The sequence below is a fragment of the Brienomyrus brachyistius genome, chromosome 23, assembly GCF_023856365.1.
Source record: "Brienomyrus brachyistius isolate T26 chromosome 23, BBRACH_0.4, whole genome shotgun sequence".
Classification (NCBI taxonomy): Eukaryota; Metazoa; Chordata; class Actinopteri; order Osteoglossiformes; family Mormyridae; genus Brienomyrus; species Brienomyrus brachyistius.
The window spans coordinates 6,515,625-6,533,350 of record NC_064555.1 but is presented as its reverse complement, the minus strand read 5'-3'; the positions used below and the strand labels follow the sequence as shown (position 1 = coordinate 6,533,350).

Sequence of the window (17,726 nt, the reverse complement as noted above, 5' to 3'; positions counted from 1 at the left end):
ATTGATGTGATGTCTTCAGATCTGACACATATTTTTTTATGTACCTTATATGTAAATGCATGATGTCCAAAGAAGAGTTGGATCAAATGGGCTGTTGCAGCATGTAATGTCGACGTGTGCTTCTTGTTAAATATGAAAACAGAGTATAGCCAGGTCACTGTCCTGTTCTTGTTTGTCCACGTCACTAACGTTGCGTACTAACATCCGCTATCAAAAATGCAAGTGTTGGTGTTTCCCGAGTTATTAACTGAGCATCATTATTTTATTTTAAACAGCACGAAGCAATGTACATATACTTCCTATACGATCGCCGTAATAAGTTGTAGGTCCCGCTGGTTTTGCCTTGAAATATCACTTTATATTAATATGAAACGTTGTGTTGAAAACTTGAGCAACAATTTGACCCTGCGACAAAAGAGCTTCAGGATCCCTTCCCTTTTCGTTCACGAGGACAATGGCAGTGGAAAATAAATGTACCGCCAACCCCCCCCCCCCCCCCCCTCCCTCCACCGACAGACAGGAACGGATGGGGGAGAGCACATAACATTAATAATTTTATCCATCGTTATTTTACTCAAAACCATTTGAAACATCACCACATCGCCCTACCATGTTGGGAGTCAGATCTGTATAGTGACAAGGTCTGTCTTTGACCACGGATTTGCACAAAAGGCATATTCACAGAGAGGAATGTTTCCACAAACGCACAGTGGATTGAATTCCCTTTCATAACACCCCCTTTTCCCATTGACTTTGCTACGGCTACGGAGTTCTAGGCATTCAATTGGAATATTCAAATCAGTCTCTTAACTTTAACCATGACTAGTATTTTTCTGTGTCGCTAATCGGAAATATAGACGTGCGTGGTAGTTGGACTTTGCAACACCGTCATTGGCGTTTGTGTTTATGTGGTTCGCTCAGATTATTTAGTTGCTTTGGGATTCCTCCCCCCCCCCCTATATTTGATGCTAAATTTTGTACGTTACTAGATCTTTTGTTTATACCTGAAAGTGATAGCTCTGCTGTTTCCAGTTAATTAGCATGGGGCGGCGCCTGTTTCTTTATGATGGTTCGCGTTCATTATGCGGGACGTCACGAAGTTCGCTGTAAGACAGCAGAGACACCTTTGGAATTAGGTCTGGCGGACCGCAGGGAGCCCAAAAAGAAAGCACATTAACTATTTAACTGTGATACATGGACAGACAATATCTGAATGACAATAAGGAAAAACAAACATAACGGAAGAGATATAATCCAGCAGTAAATGATGGCAAAGCGCGGCGTTAACTAAACTTTGCGTTATTTGTGCCAGTTCCTACGTGGATATTTGAGAGGGGATGCGATCGGTAGTGTATTACTCCACATCCAGACGGTAAGGGTATAAAAACACCGAGTCATTGCCTATGTGTCGTGGTTGATAATAAGAGTGCAGTTAAGTTTGCCGCTTGGGACTTTTTAACCGCGTCGATGTTGTTTTGATGCGACTGGAGTATATTGTTGCGCGTGTGCCCCAGTTAACAGCAATTTATTTCTAGGAATAATGTCCGCTTTTAGTTCCTGTGAAGTAAAAGAAGATAGTTATGTGACTAAGCATTTAAACACATCACACTATAATCGCATTACAGTGGAAGTAGTCGTGCAATTTCAATAATAATGTTAGATTGAATGTGTTGTATATGTTCGGTTATATGTTGCATTCTGGTATGTGTGTGCCTGGTTAAATGCTCATGCAGAGGAATCGGGACGTGCTGAACAATATAGGACCAGAGGACAGCACAGAAAGACAGAGAGCTTATTCGTTATATTTGCATATAGCCTGCAAAAGAATGATATCGAGGTCAGACAGATATTCTCGCAAAACACATTGGGCAACTTCCAGCAAAGCGATCTGGGGAAGGAGAAATGACTAAAAAACAACCTTCATACTGCTCATTTCACTTTCAACAGGTTGCGGAGTGGGACGAAAAACAAAAAACGTATCAGAGAGGAAGTTTAAATCTAAAATATATATTTAAAAATACAGTGTCCCTATTATGAAAAGGACGGCTGCGTTTTTGTTTGTTTGTTTGTTTGTTTTTTTGTATCTTTGGAGTTTGCTGTGTACGCAGCGCAGTTGGGGGGGGGGGGGGGGGGGGGGCTGCAAAATGAAATGCATCACTTTGTGAAAGCAACTACCGAAAGTTTGAAGATGTCTTCTGTATGTGAAAGGAAAAGACAGTGGCAATGTAGTGTCATGTTAATTTCAGTCCTCGAGTTAACAAGTCAGCAGTGTGTTTGTGTAAATATATATACATATTTACGTTGTATTCATTATTGTACCATTGTTCTCTTCTAAATATATAAATAATATAAATAAAGGCTTTTTTTGATGCATGAAGGATATTTGCCCAAAACATGTATTTTGGAATGTATTAATTATTAGTCGATTAGGTGGTTTAGCCAACATCATGCATACAGACATCTGGAGTAAAGACAGGAGACACAGACAGGGGAGGACTTACAGAGCCTGAGTTAGCCGATGCAAATGAACCCTCTGTGGTGTAAACCATATGAACAATAAATATAAGCATTTAAAGAGCTCCTCTTGGGGACCTCTGTTGACAAGGGCTTGTTCTGTGCTTTTTTTCCTCCATCTGAGATTACATTCATCTGCATTCATATGGAGAAATGTATGCTGTGTACCACAGCATAGAGGGTTTTCATTTATATATATTTGTCGACTGTTTAATAGCTCAGGACAAGCAGTAGAAACACCAGTAGCCAGAGCGCTTACGCTTCAACCTTTTTCCGAAAAGGGGATGTGCAACTTCTTTGGTGATGTGGAGGCGTACACCCTGAGGAGTGCTGATTAATCTCCCCAAGTCAGTCTGCCCTGGACTCCTGCCCCCTTTGATGGGAAGAGGCGACGCTTGTTATAATTCAAATAGGAAGCAGTAGCACAGCTAGAGCTGACGATTAGGCTCTCATAGTCTCTACATGTTTACAAGCCAGACTGGTGCTTCAGGGTACCGGGACTCTTATTGGTTTTTAATAGTGTCGCTATTAAGACACACTCACCACTGGTGCTTTTTAAAGATTCCGGCCACCAGACATGTTGTCTCGGCCATGTCTGGCCTACCTGCTTAAAAACGCAACGTAGGTCTTATTGGAGGATAGGGCATGTGTTTTTTTCAGACATTTTGGTGAGACCAACAGCCTGTTTTGTTTTTTGCTTTAAAAAAGAGTCAACAGAAGCAGTTATTTAAATCTATTATTTATATTTCTGCGCTCGACAAATATTGCCAGTAGCAGTGATAGCAACTCTGAAGTCCAGTGATTGGTAACCCTGTCGATTCGCCAACATTAACGGTGACAGTGGTGTGTCGTCTGCCCCCCCCCCCCCCCGATACATGTCGTTTGTTACTGTCATCCAGACCGGTTCCGCATTCAGCCGTTCACGTGCCTCGCGCCCCGCTGCCGGTACCGAGCTACCGCTCAGGGACTCTCATCTTGATGGTCTGCGCTGGAGTTAATTAGAAATATCATTTTCAGGCAGAATATATGGAAGCCTGTTTGTGACCTTCAAAACAAAAGGGACAAAGGCAGCATTGTGCGCAGATTATTGAAATGCCTGTTCTTTTGCACTCTGAATGGACTTTTAAGTTTCCCTTGTCTGGCCTCCCAAAATGTCAGCTGTTGCATCTGAAATGTTTTCATTCTGTTGTTGTAGTTCTCTGAAATGCGTGTTAGGACACTGTATCCTGTGACCTGCGTCTCCATGCCGACCTTCCGCAGTGCCTCATTGCTGTGCTTGTTCCCTGTTGTGTTTCACAACATCTGATTAAATTAATAAAGCACACACTTTGATATCCTGCCGGATAAACAAAGCCTTGGTACGTAGAGGCTTGTGGGTACTGGAGGATAGATGTCAATTTAAACAAATGAAGGCAGTGGTGTTATCCTGGATTGTGGTGCCACGGGAGACAGGTACACCCTGAGCAGGGTCATTTAGGTTGGAAGTTAGGCAGGTAGTTCACGGTTTTTGCTATGGATGCTCCTGGAATTATCGGCTCCTACAGCAGAGAGCCGGCTTTCCCCCCACCACACCAAACGTGAAGCGCGCGGCACCTTATCCCACCATTAGGGTAATCTGCTTTACGTTGCGGTCGATACAGAACATGCTTGGCAGCTTTCAAGCAAGATGTATGGCGCAGAAGACCAGAACTAATTTAATAATCATTGGGATTATGAGCTGGGGGGGGGGGGGGGGTTGAGAGAGGGATTTTAAATGCTGAGTTGAGATTGGTTCGTGGAGGAACCGTGGCCTTAAATGGAGATTGGTTTGTATTCAGGGCTTATTAGGGATTATGGGGTGTATTTGCCTAATTTTAGGGATTTATGTATAAGCTGTTGGGCAGACTGATTCATTAATTAACCCCGAAATGACTGAGTATCATGAATTTCCGGTACAATTCTAGTAAATGTTTCAGTTGGTTGTGTAATGGAAACCTGGGGTTATTTCTGTAGCTTTTCTGTCTGTTCAGAGGCCAGATGCAGGAGATTGTGCTGCTCCGTCACTCACACAGCTGGTGTGACACTGAATCAGGGCCGGTCTGGCCTGGTGTCATAACCCCAGCAAGTTCTGCCTTTCACAGCACCCTCAGTCTCTCTTCTGCACATGAATGACTCGAAGCGGCGCCGCAGTCTCCAACCACACCAGCGGCACTCTGGGGTGGGCTGGGGTAGGTCGTCACGGGGCCATTAATCAGGTGGGTAAAGAGTGTCGAGTCAACGTCAGGCCTGTCTCTGCTGTCGGGCTTTCGGGTTGGGGGGAGTGATGAAGCAGCGAGTTAGTAAGGTTGCTGTAAGTCATCGCATCCATGTGTGTGTCTCTGTGTGTGTGTGTAATCATGTAATAGTCACATTGTGATAAATGGCAATCAGGTAAAACATTACTTTTTTGCTTGTGGGGACATTTTTTTTCAAGTTCCCTCAATATAAACATCAATTTAGTAAAAATGTATGTAAGCAATCAAAAAATCTTAAATTCTTAAAAGTCTTATATTTTGTTTGGTTATTTATGGTTAAGCTCAGGGCTGGGTAGGCATTATGGTTGTCATGGTTACGCTCAGAGAAATTAGTGGAGAGTCCCCACAAAGATATGAGTAAGATTCCTGCGTGTGCCTGCATGTGTATGCTTGGGCTCCGCCCATCCTGATATGGGGGCGGGGCTTTCGGGGTCCTCCTGGCACTGGGAAGCATTGGGCTGCGGAGCATCCAGACCAGAATGACTGATGAGGCTGTTTATCACCCGCTGAACCGGAGAGCTCGCCGCGCTATCATCGCCGTGGCGACACACCAAAACTGCTGAGCTGGTGTGTAAATACACGCCGCTGTGAGTGAAAGTCTGCCGCAGATGGCCCATGGCTGGCATGTGTGTGTGTGTGTGTGCGTGCGTGCTGGAGTGTGAATGCACAAGTTCACAGTGAAAAACAGATAAACAATGTCAGTCAGACATGTTCATCTTTGTCTCATGTCTTTGTTTTCTGACAGTTCATTTAAGTTTGCATCTAGGATTTATTTATTTTGGGGTAGAATGTGGCTCAGTGGGTTAAGAAACTGTGTCTGCAATCGGTTGTCGGTTCAGATCCCAGAGTTGGCAGAATGATCTCATCGTTGGGTCCTTCAGCAAGACCCTTCACTCCTCATTGCTCCAGGGACTGACTGATCTTGCTTTCTCTCAAAAATGTACATCGCTTTGGAGAAAAGCATCAACTAAACAAATTAAATGTAAATGTGGAAAGTAATGAGACTGAGCTTATGACATCTGAAAAAACAAAAAAAAGGGAAAAGCACCTCCCCCCCCTCCTCTTTCAACACTCTAACACAATTAGAGTGAGTCCAGGTTTTTGCTCCCTCCCAGCTCCCCGTAAAGAGCAATAACGTGGACTGTCTGGCAGGGAGCTGGGAGGGAGCAAAAACATGGACTGTCTGACAGGGAGCTGGGAGGGAGCAAAAACATAGACTGTCTGGCAGGGAACTGGGAGGGAGCAAAAACATGGACTGTCTGGCAGGGAGCTGGGAGGGAGCAAAAACCTGGACCATTTGTGGGTCCTTGAGGACTGGAGTGGGAAACACTGATCTAACAGTATCATAACCCAGCAGAAGGAGATTTTCTGCTGACTGATTTGTTTGCACGTTGACTTAACACAGGAGCCTCAACAAGACAAAAGTCACCGTCTTCTTCTCAACGGCGGATAAAACGTGATTATCACTGAATTTATGCAAAAGCATCAGAAAAAGTTTCCTTTTCTGAGGAATGAAGACTTTAGTCTCCTAGTTGAAGCTGCTCAGTTTCCCTTTGCCCTTGCAGACTTACACGCTTAACCAGCAGCATGAGCTCGGTTGTCAGACCTCACGGTCCTTTCTGCCAGATTATTGCTCCCCGACCTCTTGCCCCATTGGCTATGTACGCAAAGGTCGAAAGCCGTCATCGCCCTTTAAATACGAACACGCGTGGTGCCTCCTGCTCCTGTAACATAAGCGCTGAAGTGCCGCTCCTTCCGCGTCGCTCGGCCGGCCTGTTTTTCACTTTGGTCGAGTCGAGGGTAATGGCCATCCAGTGTGGGGTCTGGGGGGCGGCAGAGCATGTGTGTTTAAATACACTGGGTGCTGTGCTAACTAACGCTCCTGTTAGCCTTCCTTGCTACATTATTAGCATTATTATTATGATTATTATTATCATTATTTTTTTAATGGCATAGTGCACTGCTAGGCACTATTGATCAGTGATGCTGTTTGTCATCCCAAATGGCAGTAATGCTCAGGATTGATTTCTCCTTCCTGCTTCCTTCACTCCTCTCTCTCCTGCTGACTGACGGTATCTGATTTCAGGTGGACAAATGGACTGTTCCACCTGGCACACATGCAGCATGGTCTCTCCCCCTCCCCACCCCCCCCCCCCCCCCCCCCTGCACCTCCCACCTTACCGCTCTGCCTATTAACACTGCATTATTTCGATATTGCAGTGTGGCACAAGTGTGGCTGGCAGCTCTGTCAGAGGATACTGAAGCAGCATTCGGTGTGATCTGTTGTTTCATCTCTGTAATTACAGTAATTAAGGGCATATGTGTGTGAGGTGCCAAGTCCCTTTAAGGTGGATTTGGTGGGAGTCGCGTTACAGGAGTTAGAGAGCATCGGACAGTACAGGTTACATACCGGCGCTGGCCACGGCGCAGTACCTTTGCCGCAGGCTGTGCCGTCCTAAACACCATGGCTGACATCTTTATTGCCTGGTCTGGAGGCCTAAATGAAGAAAAATATCTCTCCTCCAGCAGTGTAGTGAAGTGCTTGCCTGTGCTTGGGTGGGTCCGCACTCTGTACCTGCTTTCTTTCCTCTTTTCCTACTGTGCTACTCCTGCCCCTCCCCCCCCCCCCCCCCCATGCTCTCCGTGTTCATTTTTGATGAGGCCCGTGGCAGTGGTGAGCTTTTGTGGGCTGACGTCACAGTCGTGTTCTATGAATCGGTGTGGCCCCCTGTTGGGCACCTGACACCTGCGTGCACTTCTACTGTGCTGGGGGGGCTCGCCTCGGCTGCCGGATGGATTTTCCTGCCCGAAAAGCAAAACTGAGCCAGATGGGTAATGGCGTGGCGAGTGGGAGGTGCTGCTGACCCAGGGGCGTGGCCTTGGGGAGTGCACTCGCGTTCGTGTCGTACACACCCGTAATTAAGCGATCTCACAACCGGGCTGTTCCACGCCATGGGGGTGTGTATCGTAATTAGATTGGCATCTCCACTGGCCTGAATTCCTTTTGGGGGCTGGGGAACAGAATTTACTCTCCTTCCAGGTTCTCGCCGAAGTCAGAGAGTGTCCCCTGCAGTGCGTCTGTCAGTCTCTCCCCCCACTTCCTCTCAGAATAACCCGGTATCTCCACCGTTCCCCTTCGTCCCACAAAACCTCTCCTGCTGATTTCTGCACGTGAATATGCCGGCACCTTCTAGGAGCCCTCCCAGTTCCACCTCCGCTCCCCTCGGCGTTCTGGGCCATTCCAGCTGATGGCATGCGGTGGGAATCGGACGGATTAAAATCCTTAATCTGTTCCCGCTGAGGGAGCTAATGGATCGGCCGCAGTCCGGCCGGCTTTCCATATCCGCCCGGCCGAGTGCAGGAGACACGGCAGCCGTTGGCTCTCATGGCGCCGCGCTTCAGGATAGTTTCAGATCCGCGGGGTTCATCCTCAAATGGGCAAAAAAAAAAAAAAACAAATATCCTCACAGCTCTTCGTTATCCTGGAAACGTTTCTAAGAACTGATATTGAAATATGTCGCCTAGCTGACAAACTGGCATAACTGGGAAATACGGTCAGTCTTCCTGGATGATAAGCACAGTATATTGTTTATATCCGTAGTGTAATATAGTTTGTATTTCTATGTATTATTTATTAACAATTACAAAGGATGGAGCTGACAAAATGAAAGCTAGCTTAATTTGCTTATATGTGTCAGTAAAGCTCAGGCAATTTTCATGCCTGAATTATTCATGAAAGCTAGCCGTAGATATCTTTGGGCAGTATTCAATAGTTATTTTGACCAGCGAATACACTGATTGGACAGAGAGGGAGGGAAGGGATTGAAGGTTTGCTTGGGTCCACTGTCATGTGACCTGTCCTCCCTGGTGCGGACAGCACAATGAGGGATGTCTTTCCACGGTGCCTCGTGTTCTGACGACCTCTCTGTTTTCCTCGAATAAATCGGAAGGGTCCGTGCTTCTGTGGATAAATAGGGGAGGGGGGGCGCCACAGAAGCTACCCCCCCTTCAGTGTGTCGAGGGTTAAGGCTGACTTCCTGTCCCTTTGAAGTCTGTGCTACAGTAGAAGCACAGCCAGGCATCTCTTGCTCCAGCTCCCCCGGTTCCCACATTGCAGCCAGATGGAGGAGGAGGTGCACAGGAGCGAGAGAGGAGGAGCAGAACCACAGGCCGGTCCCCCTGCCCCCGGCTCACCTCGCTTAGGCAGGCACCGAATGGCTTTCATGGTGTAGGGATACCTGCAGAGGGTGAGCTGCACTCCGCCTTGCCGCTTGCCTGCTCCAGCGCTCTCACTCTCCTTCTCTCTCTCTCCATCCTTCTCCTCTCTCCCCCTCTCTCCATCTCTCTCCCTCTCTGCCTCCATCGCTCTCCCCGCCTCCTCCCACTCTCTCCCTCTCTTTCTCTCTCTGTCCCTTTCCCGAGGGTTAGCAGGCCATGTAACTGGGTTTCCTCAGCCGTGCTACACTCCGTGTATCCGGCCTGCTACCTGGCTGGGCTGAGTCGGGACGCCCATCCCAGCTTTCTTGCCAATCCTATCACTTTCTACAACCCGCCAGTTCACCTTTCGGCCAAAGGACCTCCAGTACAGGAGAACGGGTGGTGCCAGGCCATCCTGTCAACCAGGGCCAAGTTTTTGCTATGGCCTGTTACGTACGGTGGTACGTTGTTTTTTGTTTTTATTTTATTGCTTTCTGTAGGTTTTAAGCCGGACCTTTGAAGTCGGACCATTCTTGTTGTTATTCCCTCTTTTCAATAGCTTTCCTGGGGCAAAACAGGAATTCACCTAGACGTAACAGGCCACTAACGCCGCACCCCATGCCAGTTCATATCTCACGGAACTGGGCAAAGCTACCTGAGTAGCATGAGGCTTTCAGCACCATGTGGCACTGACCCCGTGTGGCACTGACCCCGTGTGGCACAGACCCCATGTAATGGTGGCCAGCACATTCTCCTACCTTCCGGAAGCTTCTAAACTGCCCTGAGCCGCCATGTTTCTCTTAGCATGTGGTGAAAAAGCCAGTGTTCCTGCTCAGGGCACGGTACGCTAAGTGTGTCTGTGGATTATGTTTATATTACATTGTGGGGACTAAATGTACCCCACAATTTGATAAAAAAAAAAAAAAACGTGTTATTTTGACGTTGTGGGGACCATTTTTCCCTACAAAGATATGTGAATGCAATCAAAAAGCTAAAAATGCCAAAAGTCTCATAGTTTGTTTAGTTTGGTTAGGGTTAGGGCTGGGTAGGGGTTACATTCATCATGTTGGGATTAGAGTTTTCCCCTTAGAAAGGAATGGAGAGTCCCCACAAAGATATAATTACAAACCTGTATGTGTGTTTTTGAAGGAGTGCATCTCACCAGCGCCTCCGCTTAGGGAATCAATAGGAAGATGTGAGTGACTCTGGTTGCCCTGACTGGAGGATAGCAGCGATAGCTGCATTGCGTAGGGAGGGAGAGAGGGAGAGGGAGGGAAGAAGAGAGAGAGAAGGAGAAAGAGAGTCAGGACTGACCTGCACATGATAATCAGATCCCTGCCAGTGGTGCTTTCCTTAGACAGCCTGCTGATCGTCTCAGGTTATATACCTGGCTTGCATCCAAGCTGACCAATCAGTGTTAGGTTGACAAGACGGGCTTTGTGATTGGCTGGCATTTGGCTGGCCTTGGTGGACCCTCATCTAGGGGGACCCTGCAATAACTGGTGATGGTGTCATGCACTGCTGTATAGCAGGGTTACTCCGAGCCTGTCGGGCATGTGCATGTTTAACACACCAGCCCTCAAGGGCTCTTTGGTGTTACGTTACCCTCCAAAAACTCCCACTGGTTTACACATGGGCTTCTGCTGGGCCCTGTCAGAGATGTCAGTGCTGTCCGTGACGTTGGTGTGTAAAATTTCAGGCTGGCAGCCTTCCCACATTTTCCTGGAGAGAAACGACGCACAGACAGCTTACCCCTCACAACTGCTCTGCAAAGTGTCTTTGAAGCATTAAAAACAGCAGTGTTTCTCTCCCCAGTGTATGTGTGTCTCTGTGTTAAAGAGCAGTGAAGCATCCAGCACTTAATTAAGTGAATATCCCTTGTTTATTTTGCGAGGACCTGTGGATAGTGGTCTAGGCAGTGGATCATCCAGCCATTCTTGTTCTTCTTACCCTAACCCATGTTCAGAGACCAGCAAGAAGAGAGCAGCGATAACAGTGAGGTCGGCTGACCAGCCGTCTCCCTCTGTGAGCCGTTTTTTTTTCACTTTCTGCGAGCACCTTCCCCCCTCCAGGTGCCATCAAACGTGGACCACGGACCCCCAACATCACACCTTAAGGTGGTTTCTGGATTCCCCAATACCGACATGACCTCTGACCTCGCAGACACTGAGATGGGGACATTTGCTCGTGTAGTTAATTCAGCGATGTCACGGATGTGCAGAACTCCTGGAGATGGTTCACAGTTGAGGCTGAGCTTGAGGCGTAGCGGCTCTCCTGATACGCCAAGCACAAGGTCCCAGGCGACTCCTGCGCAAATGCAGGCCCGGTGCAGAAAACAGAGCCATTGTGGCTCCTCCCCCAAGGCCCGGAATGCCTGCATAACCAGCGGCTGTGTATTTCCTGTTTTCTTCTCCCCTTGGTGCTTCACTAAAAGCAGGGCATAGAATTTATAGTAAGATGATTGTAATTAGCGAGGAGGTAAAAAACTGAAACGGTGGGCATTATTACTAACGGAAGCTTTTTGGAATCGTACGCTGTGCCCTGGTTTGCAGTCATTTAAGATCGCACAAGAATAGCACACAGGCTTTTATGTTTTATGACATTTTATGAGTGACAAATCACTCCGGTTGGATGTCGCCATTGCGTCAGACAGCCTCTGCTCCCATCTGGCTCTGCAGCAGCAGTGCTTATTGCCCCTGAGGGGTACGAAACAGCGAGAGATTGGGCGGGATGTTTTCTACGGAGCCCCCTCCTTCTCATTAGGCCTCTTTAAGGCCTCACTCTGACTGTCTCTCAGCATCTTAGCAGTGGTCCTCTGGGTTTGCACCCCTGACAGGGTTAATGAGGGCTTCCTGCTGTTTGCAGATAGAGCCGGGCGTCGCTTAACAACAGGGATACGTTCTGAGAAATCCGAAAGTGTCGTCAGGCGATTTTGTCGTTCTGTAAACATAACAGAGTGTACTTAACACCAGAGCTGCCAGATTCGGTCAGCTGGCTGGACTGAGATTTTTAATTCGAGTTTGCACACACATGAACACAAATTATTAGCTAATTTTAAGTTTGTAATCAATGACACAGATCTTGTGTACGATTTCTTGCGTGAGCATAACAGCCTGAAATAGTGACTCACACAAACCTAGATGGTGTAGCCTACTACACACCTAGGGTATATGGTATAGCCGAAGTAACAATGAAAAGTACCGTATAGTATATACATAGATCAGTGACATAGCTGTTTATTATCATCATTGAGTATTATATACTGTACATAATGTATGTGCTATACTTTTATACGACTAGCAACACAGTAGGTTTGGTTACACCAGCATCACCACAAACGCGTGAGTAATTTGTCGTGCTCTGTGGTCACTAGATACGAATTTTTCAGCCCCGTTAAAATCTTATGGCACCACCGTCGTTGTATGCGGCCTCTAGTTATCCGGCACATGACTGCACTTCGGGAGACCCTCTCTTAGGACACACCTCCTTCTTTGTAAAGCCTGGGGGGTAATTCAGGTACATGTGACTGTTTCTGCTACTGATATTATGACTTCTACTGCTTATAATGATTATGCAATGGGAGATAATTAATACTAATGAAATAATTTTGAAAATAATTCCCTTATTAATCAAGTCTTCAATAACCTTTTATCCATTTATGGTCACGGTGATTTTGAGTTTATGCCATCTCTATTCACACAGAGAAGATTCTGCTCCTTTAATAACAATAGCTATAATAATATCCATTCATTTCCTAACCTCTTTTCCTGGTAAAGGTCCTTGGGATGATTACGATATTATTATGTTTGTCATACATCACTGTTGCCCTTTAACAATAGTGAGGTCAGCAGGGTTAGCTTTAATCCCTCCACCGTAATTTATGTTATTATTCTGTTATTATATATTATATGTTATTTTTCATCAGCTGGTAAATAAAATCTTTGAGGTCATTCAAGGGAGCTTCTTTAGTCTTTTAACAAACAATTGCCTGTTACACAGTGCTATTGATTCTGTCCCACCTTTAAGGTAATGTGGGGGGGGGGGGGGGGGTTAGATATTGTTATATGGGTATTTTTTCTCTCACTTGCACGTCGTATCGATGGCTTTGGGAAAGAACTTGCTTCCTTTCTTAAGTGCCCCCTTCGCTTCCCAGAAGTGATTTTTCGACCTTTGTCTGCTGTTGAATACTGGGAAAGGGGGAGGTGAATGGTCCCATGCAGCGAGGGTCTCCGCTGGACCCGGTGCTGCCGTCTGACTGTACACAGGGCGTGATTTAAAGGGCCTGTCAGCTGTGACCTCAGCGCCCGGCCCGCACCGCACAGTGGCGGGTCCGTGCCGAGAAAGGCCGTCTTTGTGCTGTGATTCGACGCACAAGCATGGAAGAGCGCCTCTAGTATTCCTGCAGACGCGGACGGGCGATAGGGACACGTCGTGCCTTTTCATAACAGTGAGCCACTTACAGGGCGTCCCGTTCCTTGGTTGGCTGTACTTGGAGTTTCTCCAGGGCCCTCCTGCTCCTTGGGTTTCTTTACCTCACCCAGCGGCACTGGTGATGAAAATGGGGACGAATGAATCACTGAATGAATGAATTTCACATTCATATAGCACTTTTTTTCCAAGTCACCCAAAGCGCTTTCCCGAACTAATGGGGAACCACTTCAGCCACCACCACTGCACCACTGCAGTACTGCGCTTACAGCCGTCCTTGTCTCAAATGTGTACAGTTGAGCATTTGGTGCCATTGTTTAGAGGTAATGGACAGCAAGTGACATGGGCACCGAGACGTTCACACCATCCGGCGACCAGCAGCTCTGAGGTTTGCTGAGCTCGTCAGTACATCTGGCTGAGTGCTGCAAGGATAGCTGACTGGACTGGACCCGGCCACAGAGGAGCCCTAAAGAACGGTATGTTAGCGCACACCAGCGTGCTCCTTCTCGGTACAGCGAGGAGTTTCTCTGTGACCCTGCGTAAACGTCTCCCGTGCCGATCTGCTGGCTCTGCACAGCTCGCTCCTTGATAACCTTCAGCCAGGTTCAGCAGGAGATGCTAATTACCCAGGGACCCGGGATTGTGCTGGCGTGTGACATGGAGATTAGCGTGAAAGACGAAATTCGTCCTTCGAATCATCGCACCGAGACGAGATTTTTTTCTTTTTTAACCGTGGGACCAAAGTATTTATGTGCTGTTCCTCTAGGGGGTGCTCATTACTTCAGTTTAGCTGTGTGGCTTTTTTTGTTAATAGAGTGTACAACTGGGGCCAATGTGTAGGTGAGAAATATCCCAGTTGCTATCATTGATTCACATGTGCTAGGTTCACTGAGCTGAACCCTCTAAACACTTAGGGGGCTGGCACTCTGTGAGGGCCTTTGGGGGGTGGCGCCATAGAGCAATATGAATGGTTAGTGAACATCATCAACAGACATGCCTGCAAACTGGGTCACCGCACAACCCAATAGTTTAATGGTCCCTCTCTATTGACCACCCGCCTCTGGCACGGTGCCCCTGAACGGACTCGGAAAATAATCGGAAAGTGTTAGAGGCCGACTGGACTTATAGGTTTTCCACCACGTGCCCCCGGAAAGAAGGTGGCTGGATGCCGGCATACTGAGGGAGAAACAATAGTTAAAAATAACCGGGGTGAGGACAGTTATGTAAAAGTGTTATCCGAACAACAATCAGGTCAGCCTCGTCTGTTCCTCTCGCTTCCCAAGACTTTTTCATAATAATTTTAGAATATCCTTAAAAAAAACAAAGTAATTAAAGGTGTCAATCAGAGCTGTCCCTAATTCGGGTATTTCTGAGAAAGTATAACCAGGCTGTCTTTTGTAACGTACTGCTTGTGATTATACACGGTTACATGGAAGTCAGTGACTCGCTCAATGCTGCAACAGCACCATATATTTCCAAAGTTTCGGTAATGTTTTTGAAATCGGTTCTGGTCTGCAGACACCTTGGATCAGATACAGTCCTTGCCGTTATGTCTGTGCGGTTTCTCCAACGAGGAGACCTCCCCTGGCTTCCACCCCGTTTAAAATGGAGCAATCATCTAGTTCATCTTGGTGTACTTCTGAGAGATCAAGTTTCTGAAGAACTGTAACTCTTAACCTGCTTTCAGGATTTCCCAAATTAATCTGATAAGATCCACTAATCCTCCCAGAAAGTAAACATTGTGTTGTGCTGTAAATTCCAAACTCTGCTTCAGAGTAGCTGTGTTTCCTCAGTGGCTTTCTGGCGGAAAGACCTTCATTCCTTACGGGATTTAGTGACAGAATTCAGGCCTAACTAAGAAGGCTGTTTTTTCCTTAGTTTAGTTTCAGAAGCACTTGCAGTTTGAGAGATATTCTCTCTGATCCACCACAGTTTTCAGCCTATTGTGCTTGAGTACCAGATTATCATCATTTTTATTATTATACCCTGTGATTCTCGTTCAGAGTGTACGCCAGCCTTATGCCCTGTACTGCCTGGGATACGCGACAACCCAGCTAATGGGGAATGTTCCCCGAACTTTAGCCAACGTTATGTGAAAGTTTTCTCAAAGTTGGCCGAGAACGTTCTTACTATAACGTTAATGAGACATTATTTCTGCGTTTTGCATTTTAACAAAGGTTCTGTCAATGTCAGCATGATAGAATTAATACTCAAACCTCCTTTTAGTACAATTAATGTTGAAAAATATTGTTTTATAAAAAAATATTATTTTATAAAAGTGCTGTATGTGTATACTGCAAACATGATGTGCAGCCTCAAACCCGTGACCTTTACACCTCAAAGTCACAGTGTTACTCGCTGCTCTAACAAGCCCTTCATCTGTTTTTACATTATTAGTCTTCCTTGTAGTAGTGGGATAATGTTCTGGGAAGATCAGGAAGACTGAACACTCTGAATGGTTCTGTATCTTTATTGTAATGTTCGATAAACGTTCCTAGAACAAAAAATCGTTAACGGGGAAGCCCCCACCCTAACCAAGATAAACAGGCGGATGGATGGATGGTAGTTAAGGGCAGCATGGTGATTCAGCACTGCAGCATTAGGGCTGTGGATTGAATCCCACTTCCCTTTCAGTGCGTGTGCAGTTTGTGTGCCCCCCCCCCCCCGGCGCTGCTCACATTTCCTTCAGGTGATCCAGTTTCCTCTCAGTCGGTGTGAATTGGTGTCTATGAATTGGCCACAAACAGCGTTTTTTACGCAGGTCCCTGTGAGTGTCACCTCAGTGATCGCTGTTGGTCTTGCAGATTGTGCCGTTCACTTTCTCAGCACCGCGCACTGGGTTAGGCTGCCGCCGCCGTAGTGGGACACTAGCTGTTAGCATGGGAAGCGTAAACAGCCCTCTTGATAAACCCCATTTGTTTGGTGCGGTCTTGTGAACCTGATCTTGATATGTCTCTCTTGGTTTTCCTAGATGAATTATTCATGAGGCAGCTCCTTGAAATCCAGATTTCTTTTTTGATTATATTCTTTTGAACGTATTGTTTAACAGTTCTTCATGAAATATGTATTCCTGACATTATGGTCTCCTATTGTTGAAGGTTGATGACCTTCAACTAAAGGAGTCGACTGGTATCACCATCTCGTTACGGGTGGGACCCCGGGTGAGGCGTGGTGTTTCGGTCTAGAAACGAAATTTTGACATGCTCCCTCATCCCCCAGGCGCATTGTCTGCTGTGACTATGCCGGCCACACCCGGCCCATCTGCACGGGTGTCTGTTTGAGGCTTTGAGGAGCGGTTTAATCAGGGGAGGAGCTCTGCAAATTGCATGAGAAGATACAGGAGGAGCACTGGAGCCACACCGCCGATGTCTGAGGGTTTGGGAGAGAGAGCGAGAGAGAGAGTGTCATCCTGGAGGGACGGCTGCAGTCCTGTATTCCTGTGGCACTTGCTGCCTCACAGCTGTCGACCCCATTAGAGGCAGAGGGCTCATTCATCAGTCAGTCATGCCAGCCTGGGACATGGTGCCGTGGGTCGGGGTGTGGAGGGACTGAGTGGGCTGGGGACACATCCTGAGGACCCAGCAGGAACACGTGGACGAGGGGGGGTGCTGAGATGTGCAGTCATTTTATGCCATAGCTTTACCTCCAAGGTCCACATGGTGAAACTGATAGTTTCCAAACAGGCTCAGCTCTCAGTGACAGAGAGTTGAATGCCAGCTGCAGTGAAATCATTTATGGCCGCTCACTCAACGAAAGTGTACAAGCAAAGCTTTTTTTTCCGACATCTCGTTAGTGTCTTTTTTTAATAGAGCTTTTTATAGTGTATTTCAGGTCAGGTTCCCTGCTGAAGGTTACTGAGCACGCAAGCGAAATGGTCCTTGAGCCAAACTGGCCATTAAATCTGCAGCGCTCTAAACGACGGCGATGTGTGACGTGCCGCAGCGTAACATTTCGGACGGCCGTCCCTCTGCGGCGTCAGGCTCCACGGGGCTCTCCACGGCCCATATTTAATTGTGAACAGAGGCACAGATCTCGCCTGTTCAGTGGTGCGATGCTGGAATGGATTCCATCCAAAATGTGATCTGACAATGCTGGCCAGGCACCTGCCGTCGCCTGTCCCCCCCCCCCCCCCACCTCAGTCTGAGTGCAGCTAATAGCTTCTTTCATTGGGGGGAGTAATTGAAATGAGTTCACAAGTTTTTGGGGAGCTCACCCCCTCGAACGGCTGACCCGATTCCGCCTTTTGTCCGGCCTGTCCAGACACATTTCTGGCAGCATTTTATGGCAGAGAAGATCGCCCCCCCCCATCCAGAC

At 47.2% G+C, this 17,726-nt stretch overlaps 1 protein-coding gene across 4 annotated transcripts in view; it reads left to right on the top strand.

Moving 5' to 3' along the window:
• The window catches only part of znf516 (zinc finger protein 516), a 42,215-nt gene that overhangs the window by 1,366 nt on the left and 23,123 nt on the right, over window positions 1–17,726 (top strand). The window contains exon 1 of one of the 4 annotated variants that reach the window (XM_048993753.1): window positions 806–1,372. The exons of 2 other annotated variants lie outside the window; for them this stretch is intronic. The gene's annotated coding sequence lies outside the window, so the exon portion shown is untranslated. Of the gene's footprint in view, window positions 1–805; window positions 1,373–13,068; window positions 13,889–17,726 lie in introns of those variants that run through there. One more of the 4 variants, XM_048993757.1, reaches the window with a different exon arrangement.